The sequence below is a fragment of the Choloepus didactylus genome, chromosome X (assembly GCF_015220235.1).
Source record: "Choloepus didactylus isolate mChoDid1 chromosome X, mChoDid1.pri, whole genome shotgun sequence".
Lineage (NCBI taxonomy): Eukaryota > Metazoa > Chordata > Mammalia > Pilosa > Megalonychidae > Choloepus > Choloepus didactylus.
Window position 1 is genome coordinate 115,764,477 of NC_051334.1, and position 18,584 is coordinate 115,783,060.

Below are 18,584 nucleotides of genomic sequence, written 5' to 3' on the forward strand. Positions count from 1 at the left end.
AAGAAAACACCCCAAGAGAAGCAAGAAGGACCCACAGGAGAAGCTGAGAGAGAAATGCCCAGAGACATTTGGAGACAGTCATTGAAACCAGAAGCCAGGAGAGAAGGATCAGTAGACGTCACCATGTGCCTTCCCATGTGACAGAGGAAACCTGGATGCCACTGGCCTTTCTTCGGAGAAGCTTTAGCAATCTGAAACAGAACTCCAATGCAGGTTTCCAATGAATTCCCCAGAGGAAGCTGGATGACTGAAGTAGAATTGGAAATTCTCCCTTCTGACTGCTGAAATCATCACTTCTCCTTCTAAGGCCTTGAACTGATTGGATGAGACTTCTCTCATTGTTGAAGGCAATATCCTCAGTTGATTGTAGCTGTAATCAGCCATAGAAGCAATCAACTGACTCATGATTTAAATTCATGAAATATCCTCACAGTAACAATCAGGCCAGTGCTTGCTTGACCAAACAGCTGGACACCATAACATGGTCCAGATGATACATGAACTTAACAATAACACATCCATTCATTGATTCCATCCAATCCATTTTTACATAGGATAGTCATCCATTCACTTAGTGAAGTGGTTCTCACATAGGGCTGCATAATGGAATCACCTAGGAAGCTTTTAAAAATTAATGAAGCTTGTGCCCCACCCCTGAGCTTCTCAATTTTATTCCATTGGAAGAATAACAATAATATTTATTAAGCATAATCTTGCTTTTTAAATAGTAACAGATTTATTGAGACGTAATTCACATACCATACAATTCACCCTTTTATAGTGTATAGTTTAATGCCTTTCAGTATATTGACAGAATTGTGTAAACATCATCAAAATAAAATTCAGAATATTTTCATCAACCCAAAGAAACTCCATATACTTTATCTATCACCCCCCAAACCCAGTCTCTACCCTAGACCTAGGCAACCGCTAATCTTTCTGTCGCTATATATTTTCCTATTCTGGACATTTCATATGAATGGAATTATACAGTATGTGACCTTTTGTCTCTGATTTCTTTCATTTCACATTATGCTTTCAAGATTCATCCATATTGTAGCATGAATCAGTACTTCATTCTTTTTGATGGCTGAATAATAGCCCATTGATCATTCAATGGGCATTTGGGTTATTTCCCTCCTTTTGGCTTTTATGAATAATGCTGCTATGAATATTGGTGTACAAATTTTTGTGTGGAATTGTTTTCAACTCTCTTGGGTATTGTTTTGGTTTGCTAAAGCTGTTGGAATGCAATGCAACCAGAAACAGGCTGGCTTTTACAAATTTACAGTTCTAAGGCTGTGAAAATGTCCAACTCAAGGTATCAATAGGACAATACCTTCTCTGAAGAAAGGCTGCTGGCATTCGGGACACTGCTGTCACATGGGAAGGCACATGGCTGGCATCTGCTGGTCCTTCCCTCCTGGGTTCCACTGCTTTCAGTTTCTGGTTCCAGTGGCTTCCTCTCTGTGGGGCTTCCCTCTAAGCTTCTCTTAAAATAATCTCTTCTCTTTTTAAGGAACTCCACTCAGAGGAAAGACCCACCCTGAATGGGGTGGATCACATCTCAATTGAAATAAACTAATCAAAAGGTTCTACCCACAATAGGTCTGTACCCACAGGAATGGATTAAAAGAACCTGGCCTTTTCTGGGGTACATAAACAGCTTGAAACTAACACAGGTATATATCTTGGAATGGTTTTGCTGGGTCGAATGGTAACTCAATAATCAACTGTTTTCCACAGTGGCTGCACTATTTTGTATTTGCAATAGTAATGTATGAATAGTCCAATTCCACATCCTCAACAACACTTGTTATTATCTATCTTTTTTATTATAAGCAGCCTAGTGAGTGTGAAGTAGTATCTCATTGTGGGTTTTTTGTTGTTGTTTAGGAAGTCTTCAAAATTAGGATAACATTCATATGTGACAGCTCAATTTTTATACATTAATCTAAAGAAAGATCTTTTATCTCTGAAAAATTGGCTAGATGTATAAATAATTCTATGTCAGACATTTGAAAACTATCTTCATTCTTAAACTTGGAAGAATTAGTTTTTTCATCTTTCAGTAAAACTCCTTGGATACTAATGAAATTTTCCATAATATAGTATAGCAAGTAATTTGTTAAGAGAAGATTATAGGTTATGCAGATTTTTTAAATGTCCTATATTGGTCGTGGTTGTGATTGGTGCTGAGCTGCCATTTGCAAGCTAAAGTTTCATTTCTTTTTTATTTTACCACAGAGCAGAGCCCCACCCCACCACCACCCCACTGATGACTCAACTTTATATGAGCAAGGAATAAACTTCTATTCATCGCAATCAGTTCCATTTGAGTGTGTTTGTTACTACACCTTGACCTGAGCTAAGATGGGACTTTAGTGACCCTAGACAGACCCTGGTACTTTCTGGTATTTTTTTTTTGTTTTTACAAACACTCTCCCTTCCCACTCCCCCCATCCACCCTATCCCAGTAACATCTAATCTGTTTTCTATCTCTGTGAATCTGCTATTTCTAGTCATCTCTTATAAGCGATATCATAAATGTGTCCTGCTTATTTCACTGAGCATAGTGTTTTCAAGGTTCTTCCATACTGCGACATGGCTCATAACTTTTTTTCTTATGGCTGAATAATATTCCATTGTATGTATGTACCACATTTTGTTTACCCATTTATTTGTTGATAGACACTTGGGTCATTTCCAGATTTGGACTATTATGAATAAATGCTGGTATAAACATTGGTATACAAGTATTGGTTTGAGACCCTGTTTTCACTCTCTGGATATATACCTATGTGGCAGCCCCTAGCCTGAACAGAACAGGCCTGCGGACCTTAGTACACAGCAGTCTGTGTGACCTAGGCAGTTAATGTTTAACCTATCATCTTTGTAAGCCAGTAGAGAGAAAATGGTAAATTAACCTTAAAATGTAACTTTAAAACGTGAACCGGGAAGTAAGCAGGAGGTGAAAAACTCTTGGTCTCACAAAAGAGCAAGATGTAAATGTACTGCAGACCTCCTGCCGTCAAATGTTAGTCTAGTCTACCTGCTTCCTGGCTCCCAAGTGTCAACACTCCTGTGGTTATCTATTGATCACCCCCCCCCAAGACTCTTTTCCCGCACTTGTACCCTCAGGAATGTCTTTGTCTCAAACCCTTATAACTGGCTTGCTGTCCTCTTTTTAATTACGTGGTCAACTTCTCTGCAAATGTGATGCCTGCCCGATGTAAGAGAGCCGTCATGATCGCTTCATGACTTCTCACCCTATTGGTATGCCCTGAATAAAAGCTCATGTATCAGAAAATGCCCGGTGTCTTCTTTGGCCCCTGGACTGGCAAAGCCCTCATGGGCTGCGACAACCTAGAAATGGGATTGCCAGATCAAATGGTAATTCTATATTTAGCTTTTTGAGGAACTGCCATATTGTTTTCCACAGTGGCTGCACCAATTTACATTCCCAGCAACAACGCACTAGAGTTCCAATTTCTCTGTATGCTCTCCAACAAATGTTATTTTCCATTTTTTAAACAATAGCCATCCTTGTGGATGTGAAATGGTACTAGTGGTTTTGATCCACATTTCCCTAATGACTAATGATATTCAGCATCTTTTCATGTGTTTATTGGCCATCTGTGTATCTTCTTTGGAGAAATGTCTATTCAACTCCTTTGCCCAATTTTAAATTGGATTGGTCTGCCCTTTTGTTGTTGCACTGTAAAATTCTTTATATATTCTTGATATCAAACCCTTATCTGATATATGGTTTGAAACTATTTTCTCCCATTCTATAGTTGTCTTTTCACTTTTTTGACAATTTCCTTTGATGCAGCAAACTTTTTAATTTTGAAGAAATCAAATTTATCTACTGTTTTGTTGCTCATGCTTTTGGTGTCATATCTAAGTATCTACTGCCAAATTCCAGGCCATAAAGATTTGCCCCTATTTTGTCTTCTAAGAGTTTTATAGTTTTAGCTCTTATATTTAGGTCTTTGATTCACTTTGAGTTGATTTTTTATAAGGTGTGAAATAGTGTCTAACTTCATTCTTCTGCATATGGATCATTATGGTTTTGATTAGCATTTCCTTTATGATTAATGATGTTGAACATCTTATGTGCTTGTTGACCATCTGTATATATTCTTTGGACAAATGTCGGTTCAAATCCTTTGCTCATTTCTAAAATTTGTTTTTCATCTTTTGTTGAGTTGTAAGAGTTTCTTATGTATTCTAGACCCTAGACCCTTATTAGATATATGATTTGCAAATATTTTCTCCAATTCTGCAGGCTGTCTTTTCACCTTCTCGATGGTATCCTTTGAAACACAAAATGATTGCTGTTTTTTTTAAATTCAGTTTTATTGAGATATATTTGCATACCATACAATCATCCATGGTGTACAATCAACTGTTCACAGTACCATCATATAGTTATGCATTCATAACCCCAATCTATTTTTGAACATTTTCCTTACACCAGAAAGAATCAGAATAAGAATAAAAAATAAAAATAAAAAAGAACACCCAAATCATCCCCCCATCCCACCCTATTTTTCATTTAGTTTTTATCCCCATTCATCTACTCATCCATCCATACACTGGATAAAGGGAGTGCGATCCACAAGATTTTCACAATCACACTGTCACCCCTTGTAATCTACATTGTTATACAGTCATCTTCAAGAGTCAAGGCTACTGGATTGGAATTTGGTAGTTTCAGGTATTTACTTCTAGCTATTCCAATACATTAAAACCTAAAAAGTGTTATCTATATAGTGCGTAAGAATATCCACCAGAGTGACCTCTCGATGCCATTTGAAATCTCTCAGCCACTGAAGCTTTATTTCATTTCATTTCACATCCCCCTTTTGGTCAAGAAGTTGTTCTCAATCCCACGATGCTGGGTCCGGATTCATCCCTGGGAGTCATATCCTGCATTGCCAGGGAGATTTACACCCTTGGGAGTTGGGTCCCACGTAGGGGGGAAGGAAGTGAGTTCACCCACCGAGGTGGCTTAGTTAGAGAGAGAGGGCCACATCTGAGCAACAAAGAGGCACTCAGGGGGAGACTCTTAGGCACAATTATAAGTAGAAGATTTAGCCTCTCCTTTGATTGCTGGTGTTTTTATTGTCTTATCTAAGAAATCACTGCCTAATCCAAGGCTATGCAGATTTTCATCTAAATTTGCTTCTAAGAGTTTTATAGACTGAGTTTTTACTTTAAGGTCTTTGATCTAGTTTGAATTAATTTTTGTATGTTGTGTGAGGTAACTGCCCAACTTCATTCTTTTGCATATGGATATCCAGTTGTCTCAGCACCATTTGTTAAAGAGACCTCTCCCCATTGAATGGTCTTGGCACCTTTGTTGAAATCAATTGACCATAAATGTATGGGCTTATTGCTGGACTCACAATTCTACTCCATTGCTCTCTCTATGTCTATCCTTATGCCACAATGTCTTGATTATCCTAGCTTTGCAGTAAGTTTTGAAATCAGGAAAGTGGGAGTCCTCCAACTTGTTTTAGCCATTCAAGGTCCCTTACAATTCCCTATGAATTTTAGGATTAGCTTGCCAATTTCTCCAAAGAAGCCACCTGGGATTCTGATAGGACAGAGCTTCTGGTTTAACTGGTCATTCTAAAACGTTTACTGAACAATTTCTGTGGATAAAGTACTATGCCCGGTATTGGGGATATAATAGTTAAACAGAGCACATGGGCTGCCTTTTGGGCAATTTACGGCCCAGCACTCACACAAGGATATTTACAGGGAGCCTAACTAGGATGCCAGGCCCATTATTAGGGTCCAATTTAGCCCAACAAATGGCTCTAGTTTGGCTGCTGCTTAGTTCTCTCCCCAGTGTCAACAGGGAAGAAAGCAATCATGTTGTATGGAGTGAATAGGCATTTTACAAACAGTGACCCCAGTTTTGAGAGAAGAAATGGTCCTGGTCAGTCTTCACTTCACATAAAATACACCAAATCTAAGCCCATATGTATATATTTAGCACTTTTTGGGACTTCAGCACTGCACTAGGTGCTTTAGTGGATACAACACAGGGAGAGCAGAAAGGGAGGGGGGAGAGAAGAAAGAGAAAAGAGAGAAATAAAGGCAGGAAAAAATATTCTGAGGTCCTACTCTGCGCCAGATACTGTGCTGTGTGCTTTCATATACCATATCTTATTTTCAAGAAATAGAAGTGCTTGCTGTCCCTGAAGAGCCCACCTATACTCTAGTAGGGGAGACAGCACAAAACAGCCAAAGAATGATAAATACCATCCATTAAGCAATATGTAAAATGGTCTGGTCCAGGCTATAAGTATAGATGTCCAGAGAAGGGAAAGGCCATTATAAACTGGAAGGGGAGGGAAAGGCACAGGGCAAGCTGCTTTGGTGACTTGAATTCACTCTTTTTTCTGAATTTACTTTTGATAAGGTTCAGGCTTTTTGGATTGGCAGGGGAGTGGAACTTCCAGGAGGAGGGACAGGAACAAGCATGAGTAATCATAGCTACTGTTAACTAAGAATTTACTACAAGGCAGGCACTATCCTAAATACTTTATATCTCATTAAATTATCAAACCAACCTATGAGGTACATGCTATTATACCCATTTTACAGATGAGAAAACCAGGGCTTAGAGAAGTAAACTGTTCAAAGTCACAAAGCTCAGAAGCAGTGAAGCTAACACTAGACCCAAAGTATGTGTGACCCCTCCGTACTACCTCCAAGACTGATAGAATGAAGAGGCCTTGGGGAGGCAGAGACAAAAATAAGAAAAGTACAACTAGTGGACAATTTGTTCCATGCCCCTGGGTAGAGCTACACAACTGCTGGCTGCTGTTATCATTATCCTTGAAAACTAACCTTTGCAGATCCTGTTGTCTTCAAAATGACTCCCCAACAGAAACACAACAGAGTCATATTCACACAGAGAGCACATATCTATAGACCAGGTGAGTTTCGTAGACTTTTCTAGAAACAGAAAGGAGCAACTGTGGCAGAAAATTCCCTGTTCCAGTTTGCTAATATATATTACTGTTATGCAAAATATCAGAAATGGATCAGCTTTTATAAAGGGGATTTATTCGGTTACAAATGTGTAGTCCTAAGGCCATAAAAGTGTCCAAACTAAGGCATCAACAAGAGGATAACTTCACTGAAGGAAGGCCAATGGTGTCTGAAACACCTCCATCTGCTGGGAAGGCATGTTGCTGGCATCTGCTGGTCCTTTGCTCCTGAGTTGCATTTCAAAATGGCTTTCTCTAAAATGTCTCTGGGCTTCTGTGTCTCTTAGCTTCTCTCAGCTCCTGTGCATCTTTGCTCATTCTCCCAGGGCATTTCTCTCTAAGCATCTGGGGGTCCTCTCTTAGCTTCCCCGGGGCAAACTCTGGGCTTTGTCTATTAGCCTAGCATCTCCAAACGTCCTCCTGTCTGCATCTCCAGCATTTCCAAGTGTCTGGGTCTGTGTCGGCTCTTAGCTTCTCCAGGGAGCAAACTCTGGATTACATATCTTAGCTTCTCTCCAAAATGTCTCCCCCAGCTCTGAGCTCTTTATTCCCATGAGCTCTCTTAAAGGACTCCAGTGATCTAATTAAGACCCACCCGGAATGGGCAGAGTCACATCTCCATGGAAATAATTTAAGCAACGGTCTCACCCACAGTTGAGTGAGTCACATGTCCATGAAAACACTCAATCAAAAGGTTTCACCCTAATCAAAAGATTAATAAGTCTGCACCCACAAGATTGCATTAAAGAACATGGCTTTTGTGGGGCACATAATAGATTCAAACCACAACACTCCCCAAAACACAGCATCATGGGACTTTGCCCAGTGTTAGAGAGGATCATTCTTCCCTACTCCTAGTTTCCAGGAGGAGAGAATTCCCCTAAATACTCCTGACCCCTCTGCTTCCTTTACTCACTGTTCCCTGTCAGGGGAGGCCTCAACTGAATGGTAAATTTGAGGGACAATAAACAAACCAGGCATGACTCGGCTCCTCCCTTCTTCCTCTTTGGGAGCCAGCCCACCCTGTGAGAGCACTTGTTCAGCCAGGGTCGATGCTTAGCATTGAAAGCCTTGCTCTTTCAGGATAGATCCATGGTAGTGCAGTGCCTGTTGTTCAGTTAGCAAGCCTATTTGGCCCTCACAGTAAGCTATCTTAAGCTAGACTTTATCTCAAATAAAGTAAAAATAATTTTTTACTGCATCTGCCTTACAGTTCAATTGCTTCAGAACTTAGACAAGGAAAAGGGGTGGTATTTATTGCCCCCCTTAAAATCTCAACTCCCAGACTGCTTGGGTTGCAGCACTCTGAAAGTAACAACCAAATTATAGGACTCTCTCTTTTAAACCCACATGTGAGGTTCTAGTGCAGAGAGAACACTGAGAAACACAGTCCATATTTCCTGAAGGCCCAAGCTACATGGGTATCTTGGCCTGCAGACAAATCTGAGCAACAAGGTGCTCAGAAAAATCCTCCTCTTTAGCCTGTGTTTTGGTAAGGCAACTCAGTGTGGTATTTTTTTAGGAGCAAAAATTCTGGAGCCAGAATGCCTGGGTTAAAATCCCAGCTCATTACTAGCTATATGACCTCAAGCAAGTTATTTGACTTCTCATTGCCTCAGTTTCCTCATCTGGAAAATTAAATGGGTTAATGCAAAACTTAAATATGCAAATTAATGGAAATTTCTTAGAACAGTGTCTAGCATGTAGCAAGAACTGTGTCAGTGTTTTGTAGTGTCATGGAATGTACTCTGCACGTGAACCTTTTGAACGAGAGTTGGCCTCTGATGCAGAGTGACAGTCACTCATTCTTGTGGAAATTCAAGAAAATGCTCTTGCTCACTGACAGTATTAATGACTATAGTGAAAGCAGGAGAGCGCACATCAAACAAGTGATTAGTACTTACCAGAGAAGTATAATCAAGAAGCTAATGAATGAGTGGGTTGATTACTATTCTCAACTTGGATAGTAGATCCTTTATCTAGATGGAATCTAGGATCCAAGACCTACTTCCTAATCTTGTTGAGTTGGTAGCTGAGGAGATCCACTTTTAAATTAAATTTCTATTCTAACCAATAATCTATTTTTTTCCAAAATGGAATTTTCTTTGTTTAGAAAAAGAATCCAGCCTTTTTATGTAAGGTAACCAAGAGCATTTATCTTTTGCCCACCTGGTATTCAATTTTTAACTCAGACCTTTCCATCTCCCTCTTGTAAGTTTGCAATGTTACAGGAAAACTCAAAGTTTCATATCATACAGTCTTTGATTAAAACTAAATCAGACTCTGTGTGTGTGTATCTATCTTAAAAAATACGTGAACTGGGTTCTATGTATCCTCAGTGCATTCCTGCTTTTGGAACGGACATTTAGAGAAGGATTTTTGCAATGTTGCTTGGATTATCACTAAGTTTCTTAACAGAGGTAATAATAATAACAGCCAACAGTTCTGTAGTGCCTACTATGTGACTGTCCCTGTGCAACATGCATATCTCATTTGATCCTCACTACAACCCCATGATGTGGAAATCATTATGGATACCATTATGATCTCCATTTGACACATGTGCAAACTGAAGAATAAAGAGGCTAAGTACATTTCCAAGGTCACAGAGCTAACAAGTGACAGAACTGGAACTGAAACCCAGCCTTTCCCCACACTGCCCTTTGTCAACAATGTTCACCCCCATTCCATTCAGTTGGGTCCTGGCTATGTGCAATCTAGCCCTTTGCTAGGCACAGAGGGTAAAGATTAGCTTAATTCATCTCCATGCCCTGTAAGGAAGAGGAAAGGGAGAGGTGTGGCTGGCCCCTTCCTGCCAAGTCTCTCACTGTATCCAACAAATATGTATTGGCAGCCTGCAACATTCCAGACATATTGCCAAGCCCCCTACACCAAAAATACTCCTCTCTGCCAAACTATTGTCTCTTTTGTTCTTCACAAGAACAAATTCATTTCAAGACTTGTCTTGCAGGATACCTAGCCTAATTCAGCTTACCCAGCTCTGATGGCTCTCTGCTGTGAATGCCCTCAGCACCTCTCTTTTTTCTGTATTTTCCCACAGAAGTACAGAGGACTATGCACACAGTAAGAATTCACTAAATGCATATGGCCTGCATTGATGGTACACTTAGAATGGATTGTATGGTGTGTGAATAAAACTGTTTTTAAAAGATAAATAGAAAACTTGAGAAGATGTGGAGAAAGAGATACACCTATTCACTGTTGGTTGGGAAGTAGAATTGTGCAGCCACTCTGGGGAGCAGTGTGGCAGTTTCTCTGGAAGTTAAGTATAAAATTGCCATATGATCCAGCAGTCCAGTTACTGGGCATATACTCAGAAGAACTGAAAGCAGGAACAAGAAGAGATATTTTCACACTGATGTTTATCTGATGTTTATGGTGTCATTATTCATGATTGCCAATGGATGGAGGTGGCCCAAAGGTCCATCAACTGAAGAATGGAATGGTGAACTATGGTGTGCAGCTACAGGAAGGAATGAAGTCACGATGCATGCAACAACATGAATGAACCTTTAAGACATTATATTGAGCAAAATAAACCAGAAACAGAAGGTTAAATATTATATAGTCTCACTAATAAGAACTAACTATAATGGGCAAACTCTGAGAGTAAAATTTTATAGCACAGGTTATCAGGAGATAGAAAGAGGGCAGAGATTGAGCAACTGATGCTTAAAGAGTACAAAATGTTTAATAAGGTTGATTGTAAAGGTTCGGAAAAGGATAGCACAATATTGTGTGATAGTAACGCAATATTGTAAGTGTAATTAACAAAGCTGAGTGTGAATATGGTTGAAAGAGGAAGATTAGGGTCATGTATGTAACCAAAAGGAAAGACACAGGATAAAAACTGGGACTGTATAACTTAGCGAAACCTAGAGTGGGCGATGATGGTGGTTAATTATACAAATATAAGAAAGTTTTTATGTGAACTAGAACAAATGTATGTCACTATTACAAGGTGTTAATAATGGGGTGGTATATGGAAAAAATATAATTAATGCAAACTAAGGTCTACAGTTAACAGTGACATGGTAATATTCTTTCATTAATTGTAACAAAGGTACTATACCAAGACTAAATATCAATAATAGGGGGATATAAGAGAGAGGTATGGGATTTTTTTTTCTTTCTTTTCGGAAGAAATGGAAGTGTTCTCATATAGATTGTGGTGGTGATTGCATAACTATGTGAATATATCAGGAGTCACTGATGGTACACTTAGGATGAATGATGTATGGTGTGTGAATAAAACTGTTTGTATGTATGTATGCACGTATGTAGGTATAAATAAATAAGTAAAAACATGCATGCATGCATGTGGCCTGGCACCTAAGTAAAAAATGAGCAAGAATTCATTGTTAATTCTATCCAAAGACATGATGTCTAGGAGGAGGACAAAACGGCCAGGAGATTGGGGTTGCAATTAGGGGAATGGACTTTGGAATCAAACAGACTTAAGTTTGTATCCTGGCTCTGCTACATACTAGCTGAAGAGTCTGGAAAATTGACACTTTCCACCTCAGTTTGTTCATTTGTGAAATGGGGGGTAATAGCAATAAAACTCTCAGTGCTGCTGTGAGAATTCAATAAGTTGCATGTAAGTAACCTAGCATAGAATCTGGCAAATAAAAAAACAGTGGGAACCACTCTGATCATTTATATTATCTAGAGAAATGCTCAAAGGTCCGTCTCAGGAGTACAACTAAGGCAGGTGAGTTGTCCAGCTGCTTTGGGGTAGGCATAACACAGAAGGAGGGCACATAAATTAATGGGGTACAAATGCCTTTGCCACCACCTGACCAGAAGAAAGTGTGCCTGAGCACTGCAGTTCACCAATGACCAGCACAGTCAGAAAGAGACCCCAGGCTGTGCAGAGACACAGCTCATAGACTCCCATCACCTCCAAAACATGACGGTAAAGTGTCAACTCCTGGGATGCCTCCTTCTACCAGTAGTGCAAAAAACCTCAGTTCCCAGATGAATGGTGCCCAGGTGAGTTTTGTGAAGCAAGCCCCACAGTAATGTTCAGCTTTTATACTGTGGTGCCAGTACTTTCTCAAACATCAGCCCCTGAAACCCAAGGCTGTTGAGGACTATTCCTGCCTTACTGCATTTAAACTACCTACTCCCAGCTAACAATCTATCTGGGGATAGTCTGGAGTCTCGTGCTTACAACTCCCACAGAGCTCAGCTGCACACACTAAGGAATAGCCACATACTAAGCGGCATGAGTAGTCAGTCATCACCACGGCTGGTCCTTGGTATCCCTTTCTTTGCAGCTCATTGAAGTTATAATAACAATACTCACAACACTCAATCACTAGTTGATGGAGTTTCTGACCAAAAACAGTAATCTGGTGGTCTGTCCACATTTTTCCATTTTGTATACTGGTATCAGGTGAACAGTATTGCCCTTACACCCAGGTAAGGGGCCCCGTCCTGAGGTCCATGCTTCAGAGGCCCCCACTCTGGTTCTCCTCTGGCTATACCCCTCCCCACAAAGGGATGAGTTCATGTGGCCAAGGGGACATGCCTACTTGGAGTCTAGACCCTCTGTTTCAGGATCAAAGTCCAGGAACCTGGACCCCAGAATTCCCTGCCCAAATAGCATGAAGCTTGCTTCTGGGGCCTGCGCAGACCTCTTCCCTGGGGCCATGTTCCTGGGCAGAGAGTGCCACAGATGCATATATCCCTAGCCTTGTTGGGTGGTTAAGAGCTAGCTATTTGGGTTAGGGAAATGCTGGAGTTTAGACCTGCAGGTTGGCATGTCCATGTGCATGTGCAGGAAGCCTCCTGTGGTACAGGAAGATGGCTGTTGGTAGGAAGGTGAGGAGATGGAGGATGGGAAGGGCACAGTTCAGATGCCTCCATTTGTAATTGCCTTGTGCCCTGCAAATATTAAAATCAAGACTGCATGTTCATATTGCTTTGTTCTTATGCGCTACATGGAAGAGGTAGCCCCATCCCCTACCAACCACAACCAAAGACAGCAGATGGCTCTCCAAGTGGAATTTCTTTTTCAGTAGGAGAGGGTAATCCATAGCAGAATCTACCATAATGCTGATCATTTCCAAAATAGGCCTAATTTCAAATATTCTATCCCATGTCAGATATGTTTCAGTCTTTATGTTCCAATTTGGGGCTCAGAAAAACCCTCCCTAACCACAGTTATTTCCCTATATAAACTGTCCTTCAAGCACCTTTATTCTGTGACAATAACTGGGAAGATATGCTTTAAGGATGAACTATAAGCCCCCTCCCAATGGGAAAGCATCAGACAGTCCTGTGTGTCTTCATGAGTGCCCTAACCCATGGAACCCTCCTCTCTCCTCCACATACATTCCGAGAACTCCCCTGTTCTTCATCCAACATTTGGTTCCAACGCGGAGGGAACTGTCATTCCCTAGCTCCAGATCCCTTGTACCCTGGTACTCACCTCCCTGGGGGAATGTTATTAACACTTGACACTGACTATTAACTTTCACTGTGGGGTGGTTGATCTTTTTCCAGGTAAATCTTGAAACATAAGACTTTTTTAATGCCAAACACTGAAAGTAGATCAGAGAAAACTTAAACCACTAAAAACTGCTGATTTCTGGTAAAACAAGACTCCCATCCAAGAGTCTGGGCATTGTTAATGCTATTTGCAGCGGCTTATTCAACTTCAAGTACATTTGAAACCATGATTATTTCACTGTATGTTCAATGCATCATACCCGTTTCAGTTTACTAAAGCAGCCAATAAGCAAAATACCAGAAATGGATTGGCTTTTATAAAGGGGATTTATTAAGTTACAAATTTACAGTTCTAACGCTATAAAAGTGTGCAAACTAAGGCATCAACAAAATGATACCTTCACTGAAGGATGGCCAATAGTGTCCGGAAAACCTCTGTTAGCTGGGAAGGCACATGGCTGGCATCTGCTGATCCAGGGTTGTGTTCCAGATCCTCTCTCAGCTCCTGTGTATTCTTGGTTCTTTCTCTCAGGATGATTCTCTCTAAGCGCCCCAGGGTCCTGTCTTAGCATATCCCAGGGCAAACACTGGGCTTCATCTCTTAGATTAACATCTCCAAAGGTCCTTCTGTCTGCATCTCCAAGCATCAACATCAGCGTCCGTCTGGGCCTGTGTGGCTCCAGTAAACTTATTAAGACCCATGCTGAATGGGCAGGCAGGGCCACACCTCCATGGAAATAATCCAATCAGAGTTATAACCTACAGTTGGGTGAGTCACATCTCCATGGAAACATTCAATCAAAAGGTCACACCCTAATCAAAAAGATTAACCAATCTGGCCCCACAAGATTGAATTAAAGAATATGGCTTTTTCTGGGGAGCATAATATATACAAACTGGCACAATACCTCTGAAAAATAAGAAAATCACTCACCTGCTTCTCTGGTGAAAAGGCTGACTTGTCTGCAAGCACTCTGGCCAGCAGAAGCCTCAGGGATCCCAAAGAGAAGCAGTTGTTTGCAGACGAGCATTCCACGTAAGTACTAAGGACATCCACTGGAGAGAAGATGCTGGATTTCACTTCCATTATAGCAGGTTGGCAAAAGTCTTTCAGGATTGAAGCTTTTACAGAGGTGACCCCCTGCCCTTATGCCTTCTGCTGCTTGTCCTATGCTGCACCAAAGTTGACCTTTTGGGACCCATGCCTGGCATTTCTAATGCATGGCTGGCCACCTCTGGACAAGTCCCCTGTCCCCAGGCCAAGATGAAGAAAGGAAATTACTTAACAATGTAGTCATGACTCCAAGGTCAATTCCCAAGCCCCCATCCTCACTCCCACTCTGCTTCCCTAAAATCAGCATCAACCCTAAACAACATAATAAATTAGGAAAAATTTGCTTCTGCATCTCTCATCTCTCTCCATTACCACCCAATATGAGCCTCCAAATTTGTCCCTTCAGTGGTTCCCACTTACCTTCAAGCCTGATTCCCTTCTTCCTTAGAACGTTCATCACCCTTACTTCCCAATGATCCATACCCATTGGGCCCTCTTAGGTGTTAAGAACAAACAAGCCAATGTTTACAACAATCATTTGTGAACAGAGGATAATAAATTAACCCTCTAGTGTCATGCCTGCAATTTAACAGGGGACTTCAACATCTTTGCAAAAACAAAAGACATTAGTTAGAGCTATGCCGGTCCAATACGGTAACCACTAAATGCTACACGTGGCTATCTTAATTTAAATTTATTAAATTAAATTAAAAATTCAGTTTTTCAAGTGCCCAATAGCCACATGTGACTAGTGGCTACCATATTGGACAGCACAGATATAGGACATTTCCATCATGGCAGAAAGTTTTATTGGAGAGCGCTACTCTGGAGGTTGACTCTAATTGTGAGACTTTTAGGCATTGTGGCAGGCTAGTAAAGATGATAGGAGAGATCTGGGAGTAAAAGGACCAATCTGAACCCTTTATGAGAAATCTTTTGCCTGTATAGAATTTCTTTTCTGCTGCTGATGTCCAAAGAGACTCTCAGCCTTTGCCAAAAAGTCATTTTATGTCCCACCCAACCATAAGAGTAGATGGAGAAAGTGACACACAGCCACCAGGTCCTTTCTTTTAGAAATAGAGCAAACTTCAACTGAGTTTCTACCTTAATAACATGAAAAAATTATAAAGCCACTAACTTGGTCCTGCACTGTAGGCTACTAAAACCATGAAAAGCAGTCCTTGCCATAGCCTACAGAGGAAACTTGAAATCCCGAGAATTCTGCTGGGATCTGGGGGCCACTATGCTCACTACAGTCACAATTAGACAAGCTAACATCAAACCCATCACCCTGAGGCCTTGGAGGATCCTTTTCCTCTACCACAGACTTGGGGACAGTCAGTAGACTCTATTTACTAAAGTGGTAAAGTGGCTACAGACATTTAAGAAAGATTGCCAACCACAAGAGTAGAAATCAATAGAATGTGTTAGTCAATTCTTGGTTAATTAACTAGAAAATTAAGCTCAGCAGAATACTCCATACTGGATAATCAAGGTTTTACTGTAAGCAGAGTGCATCCAAAAGGTAAACATTATTTCTAGGTTCAACCATTTCTGTAATTAGCTTGAGAACCTTTTCCTAATATCCAAATTGATGTCATTTCCATTAGCACTGGTGAGTGGCAATTCATAATCATGGTAACAGCTAGAGCTTATTGAGTGCTTACTATGTTCCAGGCACTACTGTAAATATATAACACTATAAATTCATTTAATCCTTACAACAATCCAATGAAATATATACTATTATTCCTATTTTGCAGACAAGGGAGGTGAAGCACACAGAGGTTAAGTAACCTGCCTGAGATCATATAGGCAGAAAATGACAGAGTCTGGACTTGAATCTAGATGATCTGGTGTCAGAGCCTGTGCTCTCAGCCAACACACTATACTGCCTTGCAACTGTAGGCAACAATGAATGAGTCACAGAGCTCCTTGAGGACCAGCCATATCTCCAGCTAGCACAGTGCATGGCAAATAGTAGATTCTCACATAAATGAATGGTGAATGAATAATAGCTAAAATATGTTAAGCACTTTCTATCTCATTTAACCCTCAAAGAAATCCTAATGCTATTATTAAAATACTATTATTCCCCCCAACTTTTACAGCTGAGGATACTAAAACAGAGAGAGGCTAAATTATTTCGCAAGATCACAGAGCTAGAGAGTGATGGAGAAAGAATTTGAACCTAAATCCAGATCTCACTCTTGAGTGAATAAACTCTTGCAGAATGTATAGTCTGCCCTAATTGCACTCTTAATTACTTGCTACGCCAAGTGTGAGCTGTACCTGCCTCCATGTAAGTCTTGTCTTATCAAGGTAAATGTGAACTCCTTAAAGCAGGGACCATATCTAACGCCTCTGCTCTTTCCCACAAGCTCTGAGTCCACTGCTGAGCATGGAATCATTGTTCAATGAACACTTACAAATTGATTCAGTATCCTACTGAGAGGCTTTTCCAGTCCAAAGCCAACTGACTGGTTTCCTGTCTTCCTGTCTGGCCTTTAGGAGACTCTCTGGCTCCATTTGGGGGGCAGGGGTGGGAAAGAAGCTGGACAATGGCACTAGATGGACAGCCTGAGGAGTCTTGACTCCCAGAAGGGAGTGGTGGGAGCAGTTCACCCCAGCAGGGAGAATTGTTCTGCTTTATTATGATACTGTTTTGAATTGCTGAGGCATGGTGATAATAAAAAGCACACTGTCTTGGAGTTGGTTTTATTATTGTTTTTGAATTCTTTACAATGCACCCCCTTATTGCTTGCACGTGGGAAGACCATTCCCAACCCTGATATGCTGTCATGGCTTTCTACTAGAAGGAGCACAGAGAAGCAGGGCTACAATCATTCTAATCAAGCACTAGGCTTGGAGCCGCCCAAAGTCTAGGATTAGAGTCCCAGTTCAATCACTAACTGTCCTTGGGCAAGTCACTGGACTTATTAATGGTTAAATCCGTAAATAAGAGGTACCAATTCCTGGTCACAGAATTGTTCCAGAGAGAAAAATGAAATGATGATGTGGATATGCTAATATAAAGTCAAGGGAAATTTGTTACTTTTTGGTTTGCACTAAACTAGTGGCCACTATTTTGCTGACTTTTCATTAGCCTTCCTTTTGCAATTCACAGAACTATTTGGATTTTTCCTATAACGAAAAAAAGTGATGACTAAAACAAAGCAAATACCTGATTCATACTGGTTCAGATTTATCTCTAGTAAGACAAACACAAAGGCGTTAATGGAGAGCGCCATCGAATGTCGGCCCAGTGCCATAGCAGCCTCACTCCATCATAGCTAAAGAGACTGTAACCACTACAACTGAGGGCCTTTGAGCCAGAAAGCAGACTGACAATGTAGAGTGCAAAGAACAAAACAGTGCTTAGCCAGAGGTCCCATGACTGCTCTCAGTCATCACTGCCCAGTATACAGCAGTGAGAACCGAGTCAGTTTTTTTTTTAATAGCAGCAATAGCAGGAGGTTCAAAGGAAGTGAAAGAAGGGTGCTAGGGTGTGGTTCCCCTGCAGATTCCTTCACCAGCTCGTAGAATTGGGGCAAACACCTCAGTCACCTTCAGGTACCTCTTCTACTGCAGCCGATAGTGCTGGTCATTCCGAAGAAAGAAGCTCAACGTTCTGTCACATTAGAAAACATTCCCAAGGCTTAACATCACCGACTATGCAGAGCAGCATCAAAAGGCCTTTGTTTTTGATAAAAATCAATCAATATAAAGATGACATTTCAATGAAAACTGAGGTCTCAAAGTTTAATTTGACTCCACAAATGGGTGAGAGTTCATCGGAGAGCTTTGTTTCTCCTCACATACCATAGACGGTTTCCCCAGAGGAATGCCCCAGGCAGAACTCCATGGCTCTGGATACGGTTTTTAACAATTAACAGAATGCTCAGGCCCAAAGGGACCTTTGAACTCATCAAATCCAGCCTTGTCAAAGTATGGAGGAAAAAAATGAGGCCCAGAGAGGTTAACTGATGAGTCCAAAGTCAGTGAGAGATGGGTCCAGAAGCCAGGTATTCTGATAC